The 25,477-nt window shown below is 40.4% G+C and overlaps 1 protein-coding gene across 7 annotated transcripts in view; it reads right to left on the reverse strand.

The window, feature by feature from the left end:
• zmiz1a (zinc finger, MIZ-type containing 1a) overlaps positions 1-25,477 on the reverse strand; it is a 294,565-nt gene that overhangs the window by 200,324 nt on the left and 68,764 nt on the right. For all 7 annotated transcript variants that reach the window (XM_055162367.1, XM_055162366.1, XM_020939662.2 and 4 more), the window contains one exon: positions 24,417-24,557. The gene's annotated coding sequence lies outside the window, so the exon portion shown is untranslated. The remainder of the gene's footprint in view (positions 1-24,416; positions 24,558-25,477) is intronic.

Raw genomic sequence — 25,477 nt, forward strand, 5'->3', positions numbered from 1 at the left:
TGGCTGTGATACTAAAAGTCTTTGTTAAAAGTGCAAAGTGAATATGGTAACATGACCATTTTAATCATCAAAACAGTGAAAATATCAAATGTGCTGGGTAAACCAAAAAATACTCTTGGTGATATATCGATACAGCAGCCCACGATATGGATATTCTGACTGTGAGCGGGGTTGCCTCTGACCTGTAACTCGGTCTGGTCCATGAAGATAAAGGTTTGCGTCTGAAACAGCGTACAGTACAAAAGCAAAAACATCTCCATGAAGAAAAGAGTTTGACTGACCCTCCACCTGAAAACTTCAACAATGCACCTTTAAAAGCAGCAATTATCACGTGCAATATATAGAGTATCGACATATAGTGATAATATCGAACCATGAGCCGTGTATCGAACCGTGAGTGACCTTGCGATCTCCAGCCCTAATGCTTACCCAGCGAAATCTTGTCTTTTACAGTAGGGAGCTGGTGTATGGGCAGAGGGTGGTGACAGGAGCTGGCTGTTCCGTCCGTGAATGGGTGCGTAGTAGCCAGGCACAGTGCAGTGGTTCAACAAGGGCTCTTTAACCAGCTGAATGACGGGCGAGCAGGCAGGCACGGGGCCAAACTCAGACTTTCAGCTCCGTCGGCTGTACGCATGCCAACTCAACCAGACCAGAGAGGCCAATGACGAGGGCAGACAAAGAGTGGGAGTAGTGAGCTTCAAATCTGACTGAGAACGCTCTTATTAAGTCTCCAAGTTTATGTTTCCTCTGCGAAGTATGGTACGGGTCAGGAATGTTCAATACGGCTCTCCCTAAAGAGGTTTGAAATGCTACAAAACAGTGTGCTTACATAAAGAATGACTACTTCCACATGTAGCAAACTTTTAAAGATTAAATATATGGAAACAAAGGCTAATAAAACATTTGTGGATGTCAAGTTAAGATCAGTCCAAATTAGTTGGAAGAAATCGTGATGTAGAATTTTTCAGGGCTGTAGTAACGTCAGTCTTTTTATCAATTAATCGGTTGATGGTGGTTGGTCAGTCCAGTGGTTGGTTAGTAGCATTGACCATTACTTGAATACTACACTTTCTTATGATAAACAATAACAAACATACACTGTTTTGATGAAGACAATGACACCAGGCAAATGTGGTTATAAACATGGTTTGAACTTCTGAATTTCATTGTAATGCCATACTGGGACAGATAGGGCAGTCCATGGCATATTTTCATACTGATAAGTGGTCCCTGGCTTCAGAAAGTTTGAGAACCTGTGCATTAGTTGTAAGTGAACTTTTAAAAAAAAATTTAATTATGAGGATGTACGGGCCTAGCCTGATTCATCAGCTGGTTTCACTTTGTGGAAACTGTGTGACCTCACAGCATTAGGATTCATTCGCTCGACGGTAGGTGGGTACTTTTTTTATTTAACCAATCGCTGCTATTTGGTCGTGACGTATGTAATGCACCAAATCCTGTAGGAAGAAGGGCAATAACGTCTTTCCCCTTGATAAAATTTACCTAACATTCTCTTTGTTTCGGCTTTAAATCCCCGATCTCAGGAATCGTTGCCAACACAGAATGTATGTCTTCATCTACATCCATCTTGACCGCTTTGTTTACTGTTGTGTTTTTCCACAAAAGGGACCCAGACAGGTGCTTGAGTTTGACGTCATGGCTTCACAGCTCTTCACTGATTCACTGGTTCAGTCTACAACTTCCGGGGTTCTTGCAAACCGTCTAGTGTATTCCGATTCCTAACCTAGTGGCTGGAGAAAAATGAAATTGAGCGGAGGCACTAGGTGGCTCCAGCCTGGTTAATACAGGACAACAGCTGAAAGGAATAAATATGGAGTGAGTTAGCTGGTGATTTGGGTCCAATCAGCTTCTTGCATATAAGTACATAGTTTCCTAGTACTTTTCTGTATGCATAGTTGTTTTTACATAAACTCCAGTGCAGTTGTAGTCTTACGAGTGCAGTTTGGGTCAGATACATAGATCCTTAATAGTTCTGAAAGCTTTTGCCACACACCCTTTTAATCAACTAATGCATCAGTAGGGAAAGTCCTCAGTCACCCAGGATTTCTTAAGTAGACTACAGCTGTAATATATATATATTTTTTTACATATAGCTCACAGTCAGCTGCCTGTTGCCAACTGTTTTCCACTGTTGATGTCTTCATTTTGATTTGGTGTACGTCAGCTCCTTGGACTTCTCCGTTGCTCTGTAGTCTTTCCACATGGAGCTCTCAGACTTGTTAAAGTTTAAAGAGGGTGTCCGCAGCCCTAAGCGTTCAGGGGCCCTCCACTGCAGCCTCGCCTTGGAAGTCTCCGGCACCACTATGACACAGCATGAAGGAATGCACCAAGAGATGTGGTGTCCCCCCCTCTTTCTCTCTCACTCTCTGTCTCCAACTTGCTCCCTCCCTCTCTCCATCCCTTTCAATCTCTCTCTTTCTCTCTCTCTCCCCTCATCCCTCTCTCTCTCTCCCTCCTCTCTTTCTCACGGTACCTCTCCCTCGCTCTCTCTCTCTCCATCTGTCTTTCTCTCCCTCCCCTCTCTTTCTCCCTCCCTCTCTCTCCCCCTCCATACTTCTCCTTTCCTCGCGCACTCTCTCTCTCCCTGTCTTTCTCTCCCTCCCTTCCTGTCTCTCCCCTTCTCCTTCCCTAACCTCCCTCCCTCTCTCTCTTCTCCTCATCTCTCTCTCTCTCTCCCTCTACTCTCTCTCTTACCCTATCCCCCCGTTCTCCCTCTCTCTATTTTTCCCTCCATTCTTCCCCCTCTCTCCCTCCCTTCCTGTCTCTTTCCCTCTCCCTTATTCTCCCTCTCTCTCTCCCTCTTTCTCCCTCCTCCCCTCTCTCTCCCTCCCCTCTCATTCCCTCCCTCTCTTTTACTGTCGAGCTCTCCCTCGCTCTCTCTCCCCTTGCCTCTCTCCCTTCCTTCCTGTCTCTCTCCCTCTCGCTCATTCTCCCTCTCCCTCACTCTCCCTCTCCCTTCCTCCCTCCTCCCCTCTCATTCCCTCCCTCCCTCTTTCTCGGGTGGGCAGGTCCATACGCACCCAGTAATTATCAAGGTTATTTTCTCCGACGCGCCAAATCCCTGTTTATGGCCATGAGCGTGTGTCACTGGGGCTGTCAAACCGGACCAGAGTCAACCCCACAGAAACTCACTGTGGTCAGGCTAGTGCTGGAAGAACTACTCGAGTTTGTTACTTAAGTAAAAGTACAAATACTGGACCAAAAAAAAAACTCAAGTAAAAGCAAAAGTGTCACTTAAAAACATCTACTAAACTAAACATATTATTAAAGCGCCTGTTTAAAAATGTACATAAAGAGTAAAAGTAAGCAAGAGTAAAAAGTTTAATCAATTGTTTTTTGTTTTTTTGGGGGGGATATTTTTGTTTGCTCAAAGTATGAACGTGTTAAAAATAAACCCTCAGTCTTTTCAGCAGGACTATAATTAAAATACTTTTTCAGTCCTGTTCAAAAATGTAGTGGAGCAGAAAGTACAAATACTGCTCTCAAATGTAGTAAAGTAATAACTATCACCTTTAAAATCTACTTAAAGCTGCGCTGTGTAACATTTCTGGTAGGGAGTCCGCCACAAACTTGTTTCCATGGAGATATTATAAAGCCAAAACTCATTTAAGTTGTATTTATTAAATTTTTTTACGGTTTCTGCTCAAAATACTATGAAAAACATGCATTGCTACAACGAGTGAGCTCACTTCTCCACAGATCTGACTTGGAAATACATACATTTAATGACATAGTGTGGGATATTCGAGACAAAGCAACAAGATTTCCATGAAGACAAGCAAGCGGCAGACCCTTCACCAGAAAGTTACACAGTGCACCTTTAAGTAAAGTACAGATACCGTTTTATTTTGTCACATTCCACCACTGGGTCAAATACTCCCTGCGCTTCCTCGCTTCCTTTTCCATTTCCATCCAGAGTAAAAAAATAACAGTTTTCGGTAGCGATGTCATGACCTCAAGTGAGACAGCAAAAATTATGTTTCGTGTGAGCCCTGACCTACTGAAAAAAGAAAAGAAAAGAAAAAAAAATGGCATGGTGGTATTTCTGGAAAGCACCAACTATAACAAAGCGTTTCAGGCAGAGAAAGTGAATCCACAAACACATAGCCACACGATAGTTTTAATGATTCTTATTTATTCTTAGAGACAGTGCCAGTGTTCATATCAGCTCAGATATAAACAGAACTGATTTGGTTTATTGGGCTGTTTAATCCGTAGCCAAATATAGAGTAAAATTATCAGCATAAAATCAATACTGGTGATAAAACAAAGTGAGTGACAAATTTCTCAGTTTTCTTCTTTATAAAACTGTCAGCAAAGCACATTTTGTATATACGCAGTTGGCAAGTGTACCATTTACAAACAGTTGTTAAATACGTGGAATTAAAGAGATTATTTTACGCAAAATTGACTCGATGCCAGGGTGTGACCTTGAGGAACATGCCTAGAATAAAGTGTAATTGCACATACACTACAGTAGTTGGCAGTGACGCTCTCATTGTTAGAGCGTGCGTCGGGAGTATTAGCGCTACAGTGTCAGGTTTTTTGCACCGAGCAAACGAACACACAACACAGAGCAGGAGATATGAAGTGCTGAGAACGAATTATATGTAAAGTGAATGCAGCGCTCGGCTTCACTGTGACTATGGTGGGAAACGAGGAAAGACCGATGTGTTTACTGTGTCTAAAAATGTTTGCAGCAGACAGCATGAAGCCAAATAAACTACGTCGATGTTTAAAGAAAGTACACCCCAATCACGCTGATAAGCCGCTAGAGTTTTTACAGAGAAAACGTGATGAATATTACCAACAGTCATCCCGCTTTGTGAGTGCAACATAAGTAAACCAGTGAGCAATTTTGGCATCATATAAGGTGTCGTACCAAACAGCGGAGGAGCTGATACTGCTGCAGCATTAGACATGGTTTCTGTTGCACTGGATGACGCAAGTGCCTTGAACTATATCATGGACATCATTTTTAAAGACGACACATGGGAGCGGATCGCCTCATGACACAGGTAAACACAGAGCGGAATCTGGACGGACACATGCTGCAGGTGTCCCAGGAGTCGCTTTGGATAAGCGTCTAACACATTTGCTGAAAGTGTGGGTGGGATTTGTCCACGTTTGGTAGTGGTTCTATGGAGTGGTAGCCAGACTGGTGCCACCTAGTGCCTCCGCTCAATTTCATTTCTCTCCAGCGACTAGGTCAGGAATCGGAATACACTAGACGATTTGCAAGAACGTAGAAAGTGTGAGTTTGGGCACCAGCCAGTCAGCGAAGAGCCATACATTCTGTGTTGGCAACGATTCCCGAGATCGAGAATTTAAAGCTAGAACAAAAAGAATGTTTGGTGAATTTTATCAAGGTGAAAGACGTTAATGCCCTTCTTCCTACGGGATTTGGGAAAAGCTTAATATACCAGTTAACCCTGTTATTGACGCATTACATATGTCACAACCAATTAGCAGCGATTGGTAAAAAAAATAAAGTACCTGTCTACCGTCGAGTGAATGAATTCTAATGCTGCGAGGTCAGTTTTCAAGTTAACAACTACCTTTAAATTTTGTTTAGTAGACATCAGAAATTCCAAGGTGGAACAGAGCGTTATCGGTTGGAGAGAAGAACTCACAAAACACAAACTACGGGGATGTTTTTGATGAGCAAACAACTTTATAACATAGATCAGAAAATAACATAATAGGGCCCCTTTAACAAGCCTGCTTAGATCATACATTCCAACTTGCATCTCCAAATATCGTTAGCATGCAATAGACTTTTTGGCAGGGCGCTGGTTTCCAAATTAACCCTAGTTAAACTAACGCTGGTTAATTTTGATAGTTTGTCATAGCTTACCCTGAAAGTATGTCTAAACAAAATAAATATAAAAATCAGTTGCCAAAATGAGACTAGTTCAGGCTGGTCTAGACACTGTTAGAGCATTGTCTGAATACACAAATGATTACACACTAGAACACGATCTCAATTATGTTTCCTCAAGTACGAAAAAACACAAATGTTATAATTTATTTTTATATCATTCTCGAGCTAATCTCACAGTTCCATCATTGTACATTTCCATAAACACGGCATATTTCCTTGTATTATTGTATTATTGGCCTGTTGTTTTTTTTTAGTTTTTTTTTAGCTCTTTCCCCAAATCCAGATAGTGGAGAGAATGGTGACCCAGGACACGGCGCACACTTCCTTTTGGCAACGGTAACAGAGGAAATAGGTCTCGGCAAATCCAGTAGTTAACAAGCCTCGTAAAATGGGACTAAACCACGCAACAGGCTAGGTATTATAGTGGTTAATTAGAGCCAAATAGAGGGCATGTCTGTGTGTGTGTGTGTGTGTGTGTGTGAATGGGACGTGGAGTCGGTTTGTTCTCATGCTACAGTAGACACGTCTGTAAACAAGAGCCCGGGGCAAACCTGAATTACTAGACATGAAGTAGATTTGCATATTCCTAACTGTTGGCGGGGGTCAGAAGTGCACCTCCCCCCTAGCAACACGACGTAAACAGTATCACTGGGTTTCAGATGACGTCACAATATTATATAGGCCAAGATTATTTAATATAGATTGGGGCAATGAAAATTAATATTGTTCAAATGCACTTTTCTCTTTGTCTGGAATCTTTCACAGTAGAGTATTAAACCTTTCTGTCTTCATGGAGACCAAACCAGGCCATGTTACAGGTCAGATTTGTGGAGAGGCAACCCCGATCCATCAGCTGGGAAGTTCCTCTGGCTGGAAGGTCCCCAAGCTGGAAAATCCTCCTGAATTGTACCTTTTATGATACTAAGTTAGTTAATCTATATACAAAAATAAAACAACAAAACAAAACATTCTTTCATTATTTATATTGTATTAATGACATTCTAATAATTAATTGAAAATACTCTCCTCAGTCCATTGCAGAACTTGGGCAGTGAGTCTTTAGACGGTAAAATGCTGGTTCTGTGTGGACAGATGGCAAGTTTTAAGCAGTGCCATCACTTGTCTCAGAAATTTCCTCACAGGTTCCTTGTGGGTGTACGCTGACCTCAGTCTATATTCCTTTATCTTCCTGAAGACATCATCACCTGGCCATGACATCACTCAGTCACCTCTGTTGAGTAGGAGTGAATGCCACAACTATTTGAGGATTGTATCTTAGATATTTCAATGAAAAACACAGTTAAGACCTTTCTAAAAGTGATTCTGAGTGATTTTTGAACAAATTCTGTAGCTTTTTAAGTTTCTTGTGTTGCACTGCTGACAAATTATGTTCATGGCAAACAGGTAAAGAAATAATTCATATTTCTTCCCAAATCAACAGTTAGTGATGCTATAGGAAACAGGGAACAAAAAAAACCTTCTGCGAACAAAAATGAAAAAATGTGTGTCACTTCGGTAAACAAGCTCCAACATTTGGAAAGAGGGGGACATTCCAGCTGAGAGAATGGGACGTTCGAGCTGGGACTTTCAAGCCAGGGGGACGTTTTAGCTTGTATTCCAGAGTCAGAATGCTGCATTTCTAGGTATTTTTTAAACAATAAAACCATTTGTAATTGAATAAATGTAAGGTAAAGCTGTTTAATGTCATATTGTGGAACATTCCGGACCAGAGCAATGACATCTCCATAGAAACAAGCAGGTGATGGATCTCCAAGAAAAAAGTTACATAGTGCACCTTTAACAAAAACACAGTTAAGATCATTATATTTAAGGTTTTACTAATGTTTTTGATTTTTTCTTTTTGCTCAGTTTTTAAGTCTTCATTTTTAAGGTTTCAAATTATACTTCCTGGTTGGAAATCATGACGTCACATTAGGAACTTCCACAACTGCAGCCCAGCAACCATATTGTACACTAAGCCAAAACTCCTCTCATCTACACAGAAATTATAATTTGACAAAGAAGATTAAAAGAAAATATTTAAAGTATTAGAAAAATGTGAATAAAAACATTTGGATAATTCTCATGTCTGAACTCTACTTTCTGTAATTTTCAACATATTTTTCAACTTTTCTGTGCCCAACCCAGCGCGTCAGTATTGTTTACATTCAATTGTGCTAATTTATGACATTCACAAGGCCCTACGTTGTGTTTTATTTACATTTTACACATTGTCCTGAGTCTGTTGGAACTGCAGTCGAACAAAAGCTGCTTCCTCTCTATTTCATCACACGGGCCGGGCTCTTTGTTAGCGTGCGGAAATGCCTCAAGAGGGAATGAAAATACTGGCAAGTCCCTGCAAGGAGAGAGAGAGACGGAGAGAGACGGCGAGAGGGAGACCAGTGTTGTGCCAAGTGCCCATGTAGGTTGAGGTCTCCAGTTGCATATACATAGATAACAGTGTTAACCTACAGAACATAAACACTAGTGTGGGGTTACAAGATCGCGAGACCAGTTGGGTATAGGCTACGACGAGCTAGATCGCACTACTACCACGTCTCAAGCTGAGCTAATGTTGTCACGGCAGCCGCAAAATTACAGGCAACGTCACTTTGAAAGCTCTGCAGTATTCAGGGAGTTTCCAGCCTGGGAATTACATCTGGGAATTAGGTGACCCCGGCTTCCATGGTTCATTAAATCACACAAGTATCGTACAGTAGAGCAGAGGGAGCCCACGGAGAGTTTAAGGGAAGGTCAAGTGAAGTGCCAGGGTCGACAGGGACAGAGCTGGGGCGAGGAGAATGCGAGCGCTCACTGGACGTCCTGTGCACGCTCGACACTTCCTGTCATTTACAGTTGCCGTCCGATCGCGCTGCCATGACAATGAGAAGAAAAGAAGCAAATGGAAATGCAATACAAACTCGCGCTAGAGACAAAGTGAGGGAGAAAGAACGCAAAGATGTCACTTAAATGTTTTTAATTTGCCACATTAAACTGATATCACCAATGACAAGCGAGCATTGAGTCATGTTAAGTTTATATAAAAGGCTGTTAAATAGAAAGATAAATGTATTACAGTTGACCTTTTAGAGACTATATGTGCTTCTAAAAGTAAGACTTCATGCTAAGCAAACTCAGGAGGCACTTATCCAGCTTTTTCAGTTGCGATACCTATTCCAGTACTATAGCTTTAAGTGTCTGCCGATCCCCGATATCAACCGATACCAGTGCACAGACTGAAATAGACTTTATTTTCCTAAAAACTAAAAAATACTGTATGACAAAATGTGTGACGTATCTGTTATTTATCGCTCAAGTAACTACATAACAACTTTGTGTAAATAAAAGACTTTTTTTTTTACATCTAAATTATAAGACGAAGGATATTGCCAGAACCAATATTTTAGAGCCAATACCCGAATCCAGCTAATTTTCATGGATCAGTGGGTGCCAGTATTCGATAGTATCTTGAATAGGGGTGTAACGATATCCAAGTCTCACGATACGATATCGTCACGGTACGAACCTCATGGTACAATATTTATTGCAATATTGTGGGAAAACTCATGATATGGTGGGGGGCTCACGATTAAGGATGTAACAATATCCAAATCTCTCGGTATGTTATTTTCACGATATACATCTCACGGTATATTTACTGCGATTTTTTGTGGAGGCTAACAAAACTGTTAATATGCTGCTTTTTCCTCTTAAAATGCCTTGACAAGACTTAATCCAAACAACTAAGACTTAAAAGTGCATTAGAACTGTTATTTCTTCTTGTAGTCTGCACTGAAATGGAACAAAGGATCATGGTCTATGTAGTTCCTTCTGTCTTTTTTTGAGCTACTGCTGCACCATAACTCCTAATTTAAGCAAAGAGACTTGTAATTCGATATATTGTGATGGTCCTCGATATTATTGTGAGAACTTTGACGATACAATATCACGATATTTCGGTTATTGTTAGATCCCTAATCTTGCAATATACCAGTTATCTATATCGGCCTTAAATGTCCAAGATAGACTGATATAGACTGCCTAAACAATACACATAAAGTTTTATATTTAAACACTTTAATACAAAGAGGACACTACACAAAAACATGACCACATCGCTCTCTTAGATTTGTGGTATAAAACACACTGGGGAGGCTTTGTAGTATATTTAGTTTAGAGGTTATGGGCCATCGGTTACTCTGAATTTTAAACAATTTGTATCGGCATTGGCCATGCAAAAACCCACATCCATCGATCTCTACCAGAATCGGTGCATCCTCAAACCTAACCTGTCAACAACAATACAACAATACAAAGTGATTTTTTGCAAGCGAATTAGTTTTAGGTGAACTCTAGTTGACCATCGTGCTAAAATACCACCAAAACCAGTACCTCAAAAAAACTCAGAAGTTTTTGCATATCCCATTACCTCATTCTGTAGCCACTGCACTAAAACACATGTTTGTAATCAGACAAATAGCCCCCCGACAACACGTGATTGTAATAGTTCAATGATCCGCACTTAAAGTTAAAATAAGACATACGTATTGCTGAGGGCCAGACACCAGTGATGTAAAGCAATACAACAGAGTTAATAGAAAAGAGCGAGAGCACAGACAGTGAAATCATCCATTGAGTAGAAGCGGTGAAGAGATTTGAAATGACATGTCAAGCAAGCTTAAACAATAGCCCAAATATTGACAGGAGCGCTCTACGCACCTGCCAGGTTAGACTATTTTAAGAGCTGGATTTTTCAGCACACGCAGAGCCACCCACACTCTCACATCTATTTGACCCAGGAAAATTGAAACCGTATGCTATTTCAGATTAATATTCCATGTAAATTTCACCTCCCACACAAAATTGACATATATAGACCCATCACATTGTTAAAGGTGCTGCGTGTTTTCTCTAATAATACACCCTGGGTTAGTCATGTTCTGTGTTTGCAGAATGAAAAGAGATGTTTCACAATGTCACCAAAGCTGCTATACATTGTACAAGTAAATGCATGCCCTTTGACCTTTAGTATTATATTGGTGGTTTTCAGAATGTGATGATGTTAAAATGAGCGGCAAGAGATCGATTTTTTTTCCCAATTCAAACACACCAACAACACCAAAAATGTGTAACTTTTCACTTTTTGGTGGAGGGTCTATCAAATGCATTTCTTCATGCATATGTAATTGCATTGTCTGGAATGTTTCACAGTATACCTTTCTATCTCTATCTGGATACCAAACCAGACCAAGTTACAGGTCAGATCTGTGGAAATGCGACCCTACTCACATCAGAATGCCTGTTTTTCTATGTATGTTTAAGCTATAAAACCACCTGTAATTGAATAAATGCAAGGTAGAGCTGTTTAATGTGGAACATTCCAGGCACAGCAGTTACATATTCATAGACACAAGCAGGTGAAGGACCCCTAACTAAAAAGTTACACAGCGCACCTTTAAGTAATGGTCTCACATAATAAAATGTAACTGATAAACTGCTTAATGAGGATGTGAAATTTCATGTTGTTGGATTTTTCCGTTGCACGTGCTCAGTCATGTCCCGTGGATCACAGCAGGTTAAAAAACAAGCAGTTTGGCTTTGAAATGTAATATTAGCCGTTTGATGTTCTCACAAATTCATATCAGAAAATGACTGTGGTTTTGCACTCAACCGGTTCCACTCACTGCTGTTAAGATAGTTTCCTAGATTAGCCTTTTGCGTTTTCTCATGAATCACATAGAGCAGGCTTAATAGCGTAGACTAGTACATTGGATCAGAGACAGCTATGATCTCACCATAGCACTGATACTTGATGCAGTATGCTTTCATTACACCAGTACATTTAGTGCCTTATAGGCCACGCCGCACCAGCAACACTGTCTTCAGAACATATCAGGGGAAAACACATTCAAGATGTAGTGACAGAGTGGAGAAGCTTTCAAGACAGCTGCTCCAGTTTCTCTCTCTGTCACTCTCTCTCACTCGCTCACACACTCCCTCTCTCTCTCCTTTTTAGCCAGTGACAGCAGGCACCCAGCGATGACATGAGGAGAGTCTGAGGCAGCCACAGCCGCAGCACTAAACAGACAGAAATATCTGCTCTGACAGTGGGACACACCGTCACCCACTACCACATGCATGCAGCTGTCACTGAGCTTAGCGCCGCTCACTTTTTCTCTTACAATTCCCTCTGCTCTCCAAATAGTGGCTCTTATTTTCTTTCCTGCTGCTATCATATAACATTTGCCACTCCTCCATGTAAGAAGTTGTGCTGGCTGTGTTTGGCTGGGGGCCAGGGACAGGGGAGAGGACATGAGGGCTCCCATAGGCGCTGCACTTGACCAGGCTGGTCTGAGCAGGTCTGACTCTAGTCCCTTTCACTGGCTCACTCTTTTGTTCAGACTTTTCCTGCTTTCCTGCTCCTTGTGCCTCTGTGCTCCAAAGCCACAGCCGTTCTCAATTAGGAGGGTCAGAGAAACACAGAAACACCAGCCTGCATGAGAGAGAGCGTGCATGTGAGAGTGCATGTGAGAGTGCATGTGAGAGTGCATGTGAGAGTGCATGTGAGAGTGCATGTGAGAGAGTGCATGTGAGAGTGTGCATATGAGAGTGTGCATGTGTACGTGGAAATGTGCGAGTGTGTGTGTGTACGTGGAAATGTGCGAGTGTGTGTGTGAGTGTGCATATGTGCGTACGCATGTGTGTGTGTGTATGTGTGTGTGCATGTGCATGTGTCAATGGCATATGTGAGTGAATGTGAGTATATATATCTGAGTGTGTGCGTGAGTGTGCATGTGAGTGTGTATGTATATGTGAGAGTGTGCATGTGAGAGTGCATGTGAGTGTGTGTATGTATATGTATATGTGAGAGAGTGTGTATGTATATGTGAGCTTGTGCATGTGAGTGTGTATGTATATATGAGTGTGTGCATGTGAGAGTGCATGTGAGAGTGCATGTGAGAGTGCATGTGAGTGTGTGTATATATATGTGAGAGTGTATATGACAGTGCATGTGAGCTTGTGTATGTATATGTGAGTGTGTGCATGTGAGAGTGCATGTGAGTGTGTACATGTATATGTGAGAGTGTGTGTATGTGTATGTATGAGAGTGTGTGCATGTGAGAGTGCATGTGAGTGTGTGTATATATATATGTGAGAGTGTATGTGAGAGTGCATGTGAGCTTGTGTATGTATATGTGAGAGTGTGTATGTATATGTGAGTGTGTGCATGTGAGAGTGCATGTGAGAGTGCATGTGAGTGTGTGTATATATATATGTGAGTGTGCATGTGAGAGTGCATGTGAGTGTGTGTATATATATGTGAGAGTGTATGTGAGAGTGCATGTGAGCTTGTGTATGTATATGTGAGAGTGTGGATGTATATGTGAGTGTGTGCATGTGAGAGTGCATGTGAGAGTGCATGTGAGCTTGTGTATGTATATGTGAGAGTGTGTATGTATATGTGAGTGTGTGCATGTGAGAGTGCATGTGAGAGTGTGTGTGGGCGTGGGAGCATAAATCTCCTCTTTGTCAACAAGTCGTCACCTGACCTCCGACCTCCATTTTTAAAAACAGACATGAATATGTCAGACATGCTAATGTTAGGACTGGCAGGGCGCTCCTGTCTGCTCCTGCCGCACTATTCCGCGGGAGTTTCATGAATCCAGAAGCAGCGTACAATGGAAAACCACATGTCAATGCGCACACATGAGCAGTCACACCCATGCACAGGCTCCAAACGCCTGCCCCATGTAGCAAGCTCCTTTAATTGCTTTGTTTCAGAGGTCCCTTCTGAATAGCAGAGAAGCTGGGGGCTGCAGTTTACAAGACACATCTGCAGGTGTTGTATTTCAAACTGAGAAACTCAAGCTGGGAGGAAAAAAACACATTTACTAATACAAGAGCTGAGATGGAGGAATATACAGACACATTTTTCATTCTCTCCGCTACACATGCACACACACACACCCATACACAAACACACGCATACACACACACGCATACACATTTTGCAGGTGCAGCGCCGCTCCTCCGTGGCATCAGGCCTGAAAGCTCTGGCACATCTGAGCGAGGTGAAATCGAAAATCTCTTAACATCTGTGTCTCTGTACAGAAAGATCGTGACTTTATAGTGATGCAACAGCACAATGTATATGACAGCACAAAGCACGTTACGGGGCGTCAAATCACGACAATACAGGCTTATCAACATGGCCCAGGCTACACTTACCTGCATAAAACATTGTCATAGCCATAAATACTACAGCTATTGATATGACTGATGCTAACTGTAGGCACTGCTCTGTCTGAGTTTTGATAGACCTTAACCTGAGCTTTAATTTAACACAATCTGACCATAAAGAATTGAACTACAGCACAGGAGGTGAGATGATTTGTGCTGTTAAACAAGTCCCTCTCAATAAAATTACAATCTCAAGTAAGCCAGCATTACCCAGCAGTTTTTGTGTTAGTTTCGTTCAGCTTTTTGTCAAAATCAAACACCTAAACAGAACCATGAACACTTGGATTGATCACAGGCTCTTGAAAATGTCTTTAAATCCAGTATTTTTTCATGAGCTTTCAGACTATCTAAACATTTTTGGGCTATATTTGCTAATGTGTACATTGGATCACCGTGGAAATATCTGAACATTCCACCATATACTATATATACATGCAGAACACCCCCAGCGCGATGTCTCTGCAAACTATCAATACGCCATAGGGTAAAACAGCTCCTACGGACTTGACATTTCCTTACTCCCATACCCTACTGCTGATACTTCTCAGAGCAAAGAGAAGGAGATCATCGAGAACAATTTCCCCCCTTTTTAATTCTTTGAGCACAGAATCAAAACTGTTTGTTATAGCCAAGAGTCAAGTAGTTCTGGAGGATCTGTGTGAGTGAGTTTTTCCATTCAGAGAGAGAAAGCGCAATCAAGTAAGCTTCAAATGGCATCAGACCGATTCAATCTCCTTTCTTCTGCCGAGCGCCTCTATTGTAATGTTCTCACTACACACTGGCATGCACGCCACACTGCGCCTTCTCTCATAATCTATGCAAATGGGACCCAGATGGACAAGTATGTTTCTAATTGAAAAACATATGTGTAACACTTAAAAATAATAGTTCCAATATCTCTGGGCGTTTTTTGTCTGATTTGTACCATTGGGGTTTCGTGTGAAGATGACAGATATTACTGAAACTAATGTGTAAGGTTTTTGATTGATAAATTGCATTGTGGGTATTGTGCAAATAGTGAATTATGGTTTCATTCGTTTTGTAAGTACGTGTCAAGAAGAACAACATTTACACGATGCGTTATTACTGTATCATTTTTCAGCCAAAAAAAAGAGAGACATGTGCTAAAGTTCCCTATCTACCGTTCTATCTTCATGGAGACCAAACTGGACCAAGTTACAAGTCAGATCTGTGGACCAGCAACCCCGCTCACACTCAGAATGTTGGTTTTTCTAGGTATTTTTGAGCTATACAACCGCATGTAATTGAATAAATGTAAGGTAAAGCTGTTTAATGTCACACTGTGGAACATTCCAGGCAGATCAGTGACATGCAGGTGATGAACCCCCAACCAAAAAGTTACATAGTGCACCTTTAAACACGGCATAATATGGAAAATTTGTGTCACGATAATCATGGCCAAAATAACTGCAATTAACAAATATCACGATAATTATTAAAATTGCTAAGAGTTAAAAATATTCTAGATATAAAGTTATAATTTGAATATTATGAATTTTGATCTGAATTTTGATAAACATTTATCAGTGAAAATAACAGTGATTTCGTAGATAATATTAAGTTTAAGTAACTTTTTTCTGCTTGCTGGTGATACAACGGCGATTATCTTTGTTGACGATTATCACAACTTTATAAAATGTCCTATGAACGATTATGGAACTCTTTTATCGCAGAAATCGATTTTATTATTACTTATTTCTATTGCATTTTTACTTGTACATACGTTTATATAATTATGCCTTATTTGACTTCAGTCTCTTTACATTTTTGCTACTTTTTAGAATTTAGAATTTATTATTATCATTTATATTTATTTTTCTCTTTGTTATTATACCTGTGGATCAATAAAGTCAATTAATTTTCCATCCATCTTCCCATCTTCTCGAGGAGTCAGACCCATCGACAGAAATTTGGGGGCCTGGGGCAAGAATCCTCACATGGGCCCCCCTCTAATATAAATTAATAGGAAAACAGCAGACACCAGACCTCTTTGTCCCTCCTTGTTTACCGCCCAACAAGGAATTTACAAGCACATTTTACAAGCATTTATCTGTGGTTAAAACCGAATTATGAAATCAAAATAGAAATGTGTAATGTTCATAATAGATGCATTGTTTACATGATTAAATAGAAATTCTCAGAGCTCTCTGTGGGCACTTTCTTGCAACACAAATATCGATGTTGATTTTGCAATAACAATAAATTTGCAATATCCAGCGCTGCACAAGTTGTAAGTGACAGCCGACCTGGCAGTAAGCGGGGCCATTTGTAAAATTAGTCAAATGAGAACATGGTCCTTTTGTTTATTGCCTCGAATGGTGACAAGGAAACAAGGTTGGAGTATTCATGAACGCCATTTCTCACTCTGCTGCTCGCGCTCTCCCCTCTGCGAGTGTGAATTCTCCAGCAGCATTGGTGGAGCAGCTCGGCATTATGAGTGTCCATTAATGAGAGTGTGGCGTGGCGTATTGTGATGTGGCGCATATTACAGCCATTCATCAGACCAGAGACACTTGACAGGGGGACAGCCAACAGGTTGTGTAATCATATAACAGAGCCATGTCAAGCCCGCCGCGCCGGTTGTCCCATTCAGCCCTCTAATGTTGTTTTCCTCTGGGTAATTGACGAGGAGCTGGTGATGGATAACATCATGGAGCACAGACTGCGTAGAGATGGTGGTCGACTGAGTGATGTCATTCCAGATTAAATCAGATCTTGGATCCGTTTTAGGGGAAAGTTTCAGCTTGTCTAAATCGTCCTGTCCGTCAGTTGTTTGAAAAGGTCAAGCAAACATAGCTCTGATTAAAAAGAGAACCATCCAGGATCATTTGAAACTAGTTTGAGAACTATTCTACTCATTTACTTTCAATTTACTTACAAATAGGGTTGTCAAATCGAAAACTTTGCTAGTCTGGCTGTCTTGCTCCATTAAAATAACTCATGTTTAGTAAATGCAGACCTTTGGGCGAACTGCAAAAAATAGATTAGCTGGGTAAACTCCAACCTCAAAGTTTGTACCCTTTGAGGTAAAAACGGTGGGCATTAATGTGTTTGAAGAGCCTTGAATAGCCAACAAAAATAAAAACTGCACTACAACTTTGTTATTTCTTTAGTGAAAGGAATATATTCACTGTTTTGATGATCAAAATGGACCTACTTCATATTGCGTTTGCACAAGTAGTGATTTAACAGAAATATTGTTGCTATTTGGTTCTTAAAAGCAACATATTAAAGAATATCATGTCCAATACATTAATTATCACTAGGGATGTAGCAATAACCGAACTATCATGATATTGTATCATCAAAGTTCTCACAATAATATCGTGGACCATCACAATATATTAAATTACAAGTCTCTTTGCTTAAGCTTTACCAAGATATCTCAATAAATATCGCACCGTAAGGTTCATACTGTGATCGTATCGTGAGACTTGGATATCATTACATTGCCATATCGTATACTGAACCATGTATTGTAGGGGTGTGCAAAAATATTGAAGTATCTCACTGTATCATTTAATGTGATAATACGGTGTACATGTTGGGGTCTGCTGTATTGACACATCACCAAGAGTATTTTTTGGTATATTTTAGTAAATAATTTTGTTACAGAGCTACAGTTTTGTTGTTTGTTCAGAGAAAGGAAACTTGTTTATGCAACACATTTGACATTTTCACTGATTTGATGATTAGATGGGTGTGTTTCATATTAACTTTGCACAAGAAGTGGTTTAACAAACACTTTTTGCATCACAGCCACGATTTAGCCTTTATTCTTTCTTGAACTGTATCGAATCGATTTGAAATATATCATATTGAATTGAAAGCTCACTGTACGAAATATGTATCGTATCGGCAACTTCTTCATGATACCCAGCCCTAATGTATTGTGTATTCCTAGACTCTGAATGCAATCTGAACAGTGTGCAGATATACAGATCAAATGTGCTATTTTACGAACTCATAGTTGCACTTCCGCATGATCATTTACAACAAAATGCAACTTTAAATATAACATATGACAGTTATAAAACACGTCGCCACCTCAATCCACACTACCATTCACAATCTTCCATGAGTGTAACTATAATTGAGCTGAAACATCACGCAGACGAGCCGCTCCTCCCGTTACGGCGTCCGCGCTCAGTGTACGAGGAACGCCATCTGATGCTGAGGAATGCTCTCACTTCTCCTCAGTAACATCACAGCAGTGCAGGTGGCCTCGGGGCAGTGCTAGACGCTGTTAAGGATAGCAAGTATCCTCACACAACCTGCTCGGCACTGTCCCTACGCTGAAAGAGAAGACAATGTTCTTTCTCATCCTCCCACTCTTCACTTCATATACCTCTGTTTGGTTGGTGAGAGAGAACTGCTTCTTCTTGTACGGAACAAAAAACAACCAGACAAAAAATAGACACAACTGTAAAAAATAAAATGGTAGCTAAAATGAGTAGGTAGCAATAGATGTTTGTGTGCGGAGCTACAGTAGCCTCAGGTGATACTCCTAAGAGAATGGGAGTGTTGATTAGATTTCTTTTGCACAGACAGATGAGAGAGCCAGACACAGAAGGGCCTGTTTGCTCCATATCTGAATGCATCACATGAATGTTTTTTTGCCCAAACAAATGTTACTCATGAGAAGAAAGAAAGTTAACATCAATGACGGGATGCTCAGTTCTTCTGGTGAAGCTTCCTCGCCTTTATTCAAACAGCCTGTGTGTAAAGAGCGGCGGTAAACACACACAGAGCTACAAGTCATCACAGCAGTATTGACTATTATTATTATTCATTATTTTACTAAACCCTTAAAGCTTGTTCACTTCTGATACCGATAATGATACTATGGTTTTAAGTATTTGCCAATTCCAAATACCAACCAATACCAGTGCTGAGACTAAAAACAGCATTTATTTCCTTTCAACAAAAATAAAATAAAACTGATCCAAATGTGCAATATAGCTGTTATTTATCTCCCAAGCCATTTCAGAACAGCTTTGTATAAGTAAAAATTCTAACGTTGTGAGATTTTCTGGACCAACTATGATCAGTTAAGTTTTATTATTATCACTTTATACTCTATGTCAAACCAGGATATCAGCTGAACCAATATTTGGAAGCCGTTATCCGATCCAGCTCATTTCAGTGCTGATATCCAATACCAGGACTGGATCATTGCATCCCTAGGCAAACTATGTCTTGCCAATGTACATACTATGTAACTACTTAAAGGGACAGTCAGGAATTTTGGACATAGCCTCATTTCCTAGTGAGCCAAAGTGTTAGAGACTTGTGGAGACACTTTCTAAAAAATTCCATCCAGTCCTTGTATTTGCAGAGGTCGCTGGTGCTAGGCTACCATATGTCAATGGCCATAGTTAGCCTGCCACTAAAAACAGGCTTACCCACTCCACAAAACACCCAAGGCGAAACTATTATAACGGCAGACTGTCGATGTAAATGTCTGTGTCGATAGAATACTAAAACTTGCACTTGAAAGATTTATGTCTGAGCAGCAGCAGCGAATTGTACTTCCTGATGGAAAGCTTGGCAGCGGCGGACTGATATATGAGAAAATAGTCCCTCAACACGTGGCAATTCATGTGATGTAAGGTTAGTTTTATTTCAAACATTAGTCTATCAACACAGACATTTACATCAATAGTCTGGTGTAAAAATAGATTTGCTTTGGGTGTTGTGTGGAGTTGGTAAGACTGTTTTTAGTGGCAGGCTAACTATGGCCATTGACATGCACTAGCCTAGCACCAGTGACTTCTGCAAATACAAGGACTGGATGGAATATTTTAAAAAGTGTCTCCACACGTCTCCAACACTCTGGCTCACGAGGAAATGAGGTCTTACATCCAAAATTCTGAAATGTCCCTTTAAGGTCAAAATATGCCTGTTGCCTGCTGTCTGCATTTAATAAGGAAGGAATTTTTGTCCAATAATCAGGAAGTGTGTGCTAGCATGCTAGTTGTAGTTAGCTTTACTGTGCATAATGTACATGAGGAATAACTTTGGACCACCACAAACCATTTAAAATGAACTAGTTCATTAAAAATCAGGCAAAGGCGTAATTATATTTTTCTAAATGATGGAAAAGAATCTCTAACTCATTCCAAGGGTAGAGAATGGTTCTGAATACCCAAGAATGTCCATGAACGCTGAGGAAATACTGTTATTCTAGTTTGAATCATGGTCTGAAAATCTCCACAGTTACAACTCAAAATGTTACCATAGATTTCATACGGAGAGCCAACATAAGTAAAGCCCCTGTAGCGATCTTTCACACTATCCCTCCTCCTCTCACAAGGGCCACAGTGTTTAGAGTTGACACTGGCCACACTATGCGCCGTGGACATTAAAAATGCATCCAATTAAAAACGCCAGCGGAAAATAGGGCACTGTAAATGGCAACAGTCTGTGGCATGTTTTCAGCGTTGATAGGCCCTCTAAACAAATCGAGCAACTGGAGTCTTACATTACTCATTTTGGCTCAGCTCTGTTTCAGCTCTGTGGGCACAAGTTGGCAGTGTTTCGTGTTAATGTTAAATGAGGCTATACATTTGTTTCTAGCATTTAAATGTTAAGAAAATGTGCAGAATATATTAGTTCATATAGATTAAAGGGCCCACATTTCGCTATTTTCTGATCTATGTGATATCGTTTCCTCATCAAAAACATATGCAGAGTTGTGTTCTTTTCTCAAACAAAAAACTGTTCCACCTTGTGATGTCATGTGGTAATACAGGAAGAGATCCACTGTGTTTTTAAACTCCATACACCTTCAAAGAAATCATTTGGTTAATTTCAGACAGCCCTGGAATTGCCCATTTCTAAATATAAAATCTATATAAAAGATAGAAAAAGAACTACCGCTTCATGACATCACAAGGTGGAACAGAGCATTTTGAGCTTTGGAGATGTACACAGAATAATAAAGAGTTACTCAGACATGTGTGAATGAAACAAAATACAACTCCATGTATGATTATGATGAGGTAGCAGCATTAAAATGTGTGAATCACAAGAGTCATTTTTGCATAAAATAGGGCCTTTAATAAAATCCTATTCTTTTATCAGTGTGTTAATTATAGGCACAGATAGTTTTAAGATGAAATGGTTTATTTATCTTTCTGGAGGTGGAAAGTCACCTGCATGAGGCCATGGAAAAAGTTAAAACCATATACGGAACATTCGCCACGGAGATAGATAAGGTAGATAAGTCAAAGGAATAACATTTCCATGGAAAAAATCGCTTTTCCGGGCCAAGTAAGAGTCAGGTTTGTGAAGACGCAAGCCTGCTCATAATAAGGACGCAGGTTTTTCTAGGTTTTCCATTGCAATAAAGTCATCCACATTAGGGGTGTGTTAAATTATATAAAAATATATATATTATGATTGTTGTTTAAAGGTCCTATATTACACAAAGTTGAGTTTTAAGCTATGTTAGAAGCCAGAAGTTTTGTTTTGTTTCATTCATGCATTTTTAGTAACCCTTTATTTATTCTGTGTACATCTCCAAAGCTCAATGATGATTTCATTCAGTAAAGATTGGAAATTCCAGGATTTAAAACATGTGTGAATGAAACAAAACAAAAGTCCAGGTATGTTGATGAGGAAACATTATAACACAGCTCAGAAAACAGTGTAATATGGGGCCTTTTAAAATTGTAATACATTGCAGAATATCTTGTGCAATATTTGAATCATCGCACAATATGGCAAAAGCTATTATCTAACCCTGTGATCCCCAGCCTTACTTCACATCACACAAGCAAAAGATAAACTCATCTGTTGTCTCTCTCATTGCTTCCAACTGCTGTCTGTATAAAAACGTTAGCGGTGACGTCCACGGGCTAATCCGATCCTCACTAGTCTTCTATGTGTTAGCGTGCTGGTGTGGGTATGCTGTTTCACTTTGACACACTCTACACTAAGGCAGATTAACGGGCACTTTATTATTTATTTGCTACATGTATCTGCCCAGACCCAGGCACACATCCACCCCCCCCACCCAAGCCGAACTGCCACCCTCATCCTTAATCCCTGGTGGAGAGGAGAGCTGCCGCCAAACGGGACCAAGGTGGCTAATCCGGAAAAAGAGGTGAGGAGATTTGCTTTGCACTTGAATAGTCGCCGTATGTAGTATTATACAATAAACTATGGCGTCATATGTGGAGATATAAAGCTGCAATACACAAATGCACCAGGATAGTCACATAAGCAATTGAATATCTGCATATGACCTTAGTTATGAAAGATGAGTGGAGCAAAATTGTTTATTTAGCTAGAAATGCTTTCTAATGTGTAAAGATATATTATAATTTAATGGAATTTAAAGGGCCCTTATTACGCTGAGCTATGGTATAATGTTGTTTCTTCATCACAAACATATCCAGAGTTGTGTTCTGTTTCATTCACACATGTTTAACACACAAAAGCTGCATATTTAGTTAGTTCTTCTAGCTTCTCTTTTCTAACTTGTGATGTAATGTTGTGATGCAGGAAGTGCTCCACTCTTTACACCTTAAGAATCTTAACTGTAAAGCCCAATTTATGGTTGTGTGCCAAATCGTCTGTGTCGTGATGCAGAGAGTCCGTGTCCACCGACCTGCACCTTTGAATTTTTGTAACTACGGGTCAAACCGATGCAGACCGCAAGAGGAAAGCGACGCAGAAAATAAGGGCTGTGACTGGTCCTCTCTATATCCGCTCTACATACATTTCTGGTACTCCGCTTTCATTTTGTATACATGAACGCAATCCTAGCCTCTTAGTGTTGTGGTGGTGAATTACTTCACGGCGCACAGACCCCGACGCAGATCCATAAATCAGTGTGTGTTGAGTCACTAAGAACTATAATTTTAGTCAGGCTGGCGCCACCTAGTGCCTCTGCTCAATTTCATTTCTCTCCAGCGACTAGGTCAGGAATCAGAATACACTAGACGGTTTGCAAGAACCCCAGAAGTGCGAATCTGGGCACCAGCCAATCATCGAAGAGCCATACATTCTGTGTTGGCAACGAATCCCGAGATCAAGGATTTAAAGCCGGAACAAAAGGAATGTTTGGTGAATTTTATCAAGGGGTAAGATGTTATTGCCCTTCTTCCTATGGGATTTGGGAAAAGCTTAATATACTAGTTAGTCCCATTAGCAGCGCATTGCATACGTCACGACCAAATAGCGGCAATTGTTTAAATTTTTAAAAAGTATCCGCCTACCGTCGAGCGAACGAATTCTAATGCTGCGAGGTCAGACGGTTTCCACAAAGTGAAACTGGTTGATGAATCAGGCTAGGTTTGAATAGGGCCTGGGAGAGATCTCTAGATTACTCAGTCATGCATGGATGCCATCTAAAACCTCTTCAGGCATGTTTTTGATGAGGGAACAATGCTATAATGTTATAAATATTTAGTAGAAAAGCTCCAAAAATTCAAAGTTGCATAATACCCCCTCTTAATTAATGGTAAAAGTGAAGAGAAAGCATTACTGGAGGATAGTGTCAACTGTAAATAAAGCAAAAAATGATGTATTATGTCCCTACAGGGCTGCCATAAGTATGTAACATTACGGTATTGCTTTAAACAAAACAATATTGTGTCAGATTTATATAGTGCTTTTTTGGCCGCTTGTCACAATCACTAACTGAACAAACTGAACTTTTGTTATTAAACACTATTTCTTGCAAAAGTTCATTACATAGTTCCTTTTTCAGACTGTGTAAATATTCAGCTTTTAAGCAATATATCCTGAAAGAATGTGAAAAATACTCCCCAAAAGAATTTAATAAAAACAGCTGAAACTAGTGCTTTAGTGCAATATTAGCCGTGACTCCACCAGCCCTGCATCTTTTCAACAAATGCTTCCCTAATCAAAGCCTGCTGCGTGTATTCTTTGCTCCAACTGTTGACACTGGCCACAGGCTCTTCGGTACGGACTGGCTTTTTCTCTTTTTTTTTCTTCCTTTCTTTTTTTTTCTCTCTTTCAACTGAGCCAAACAGGATCCTGCACAACTCCTCATAAACAGCAGCTGCAGCCTGCTCTGTTCCCAGTTCCGCAGGAGGGTCCAATCAAAACCAGCCACATTAACTGCTTCACTTTGCCTTTGCGTGCCAAGTCTGCGCCGTTACGGAAAAAAAAAAAAAAAAAAAAAGAAAGAAGAAGGAAGGAAAATCCGGCGGGCTTGCGTGCGCTACATGACAACACCAAGGAGCAGCCGATTCAGAACGCCAAATCTGTTTACCTGGATGAACTTTGACCCCTTCCTCGGTGGTGCTTCCTCTTAAGGTGGGCGCCCCTCCCCCGCCCCGTGCTTCATGTATTCCTCACGCACACGCTCTCTCTCGCTGACCTCTTCTCCTGCTTCTTCTTCTCAAGCCGTGATCTGAGGAGAAAGAAAAAAAAAGGAGAAGGACGTTAGGTCTGTTGTCATGGACAGCCAAGAGGAGCTGGTTCAGACAGAGGACAAATGGATCACGCATAGACAGACGCGCACAAAGACCGGTATGAAAATGTATGCAGGCATCTTGCTAGGCGGCCGTTTTTGTTCAACCTCTTCACCTGATTTTATTACCCGTATCTCCAAAGTCAGAGGAGGTTTAGTATTGCCTTTGACATACACTGTAAGTATAGTATAGCAGTACTGATATGTTTTACCTTGTGACATTTTTCATAAAGACGACTTTATGTACTGTTGTTATGATACTAAAATTTCATCTTGATTTCGATACTACGGAGCAGACTTGATACTCAATACAGATTCTGATGATAATAAAACACACACTTTAGTCAGAAGAAGGTGATTTTCAACATTCAATCATAGTACTTTCTTTTACAATATTAGTATTTTGGTCTTATATCTGTGTAATCCCTCAGTGGCCCATGGGTGTATACTAGTCTATGTACTCTAATATTTGTTCTGATACAGCTCAAGATCATTCTAAAGCTACTCAGGAAGGGTTCATTTGACTTTTTTGTATCGATACTTGCCCTAATGACTATCTAGTTTGGATAATAGTTTTAGGATCGATTAGTACCTGATTGCGTGTAATAAATAAATCCTCTGTGGCATTTTCAGAAAGGTCAGTCATGTGCAAAGATAGGAGTAACAATGGTAACTTTATTATATGGTCTTTTTGGAAATCAGTTGGAAAGTCCTGGCTGGAAGGTCCCCAAGCTGGAAAGTCCCCCTCAATTGTACCCTTTATGAATCTAAGTTAATCTACATGCATACTAAAAAAAAATCATTATATATTGTATTAATTACACACGCAAGTTACAATATATCTCAATATCCATACATAC

The sequence above is a fragment of the Boleophthalmus pectinirostris genome, unplaced genomic scaffold, assembly GCF_026225935.1.
Source record: "Boleophthalmus pectinirostris isolate CB_2022bp ecotype Guang Dong unplaced genomic scaffold, ASM2622593v1 HiC_scaffold_5, whole genome shotgun sequence".
Classification (NCBI taxonomy): Eukaryota; Metazoa; Chordata; class Actinopteri; order Gobiiformes; family Gobiidae; genus Boleophthalmus; species Boleophthalmus pectinirostris.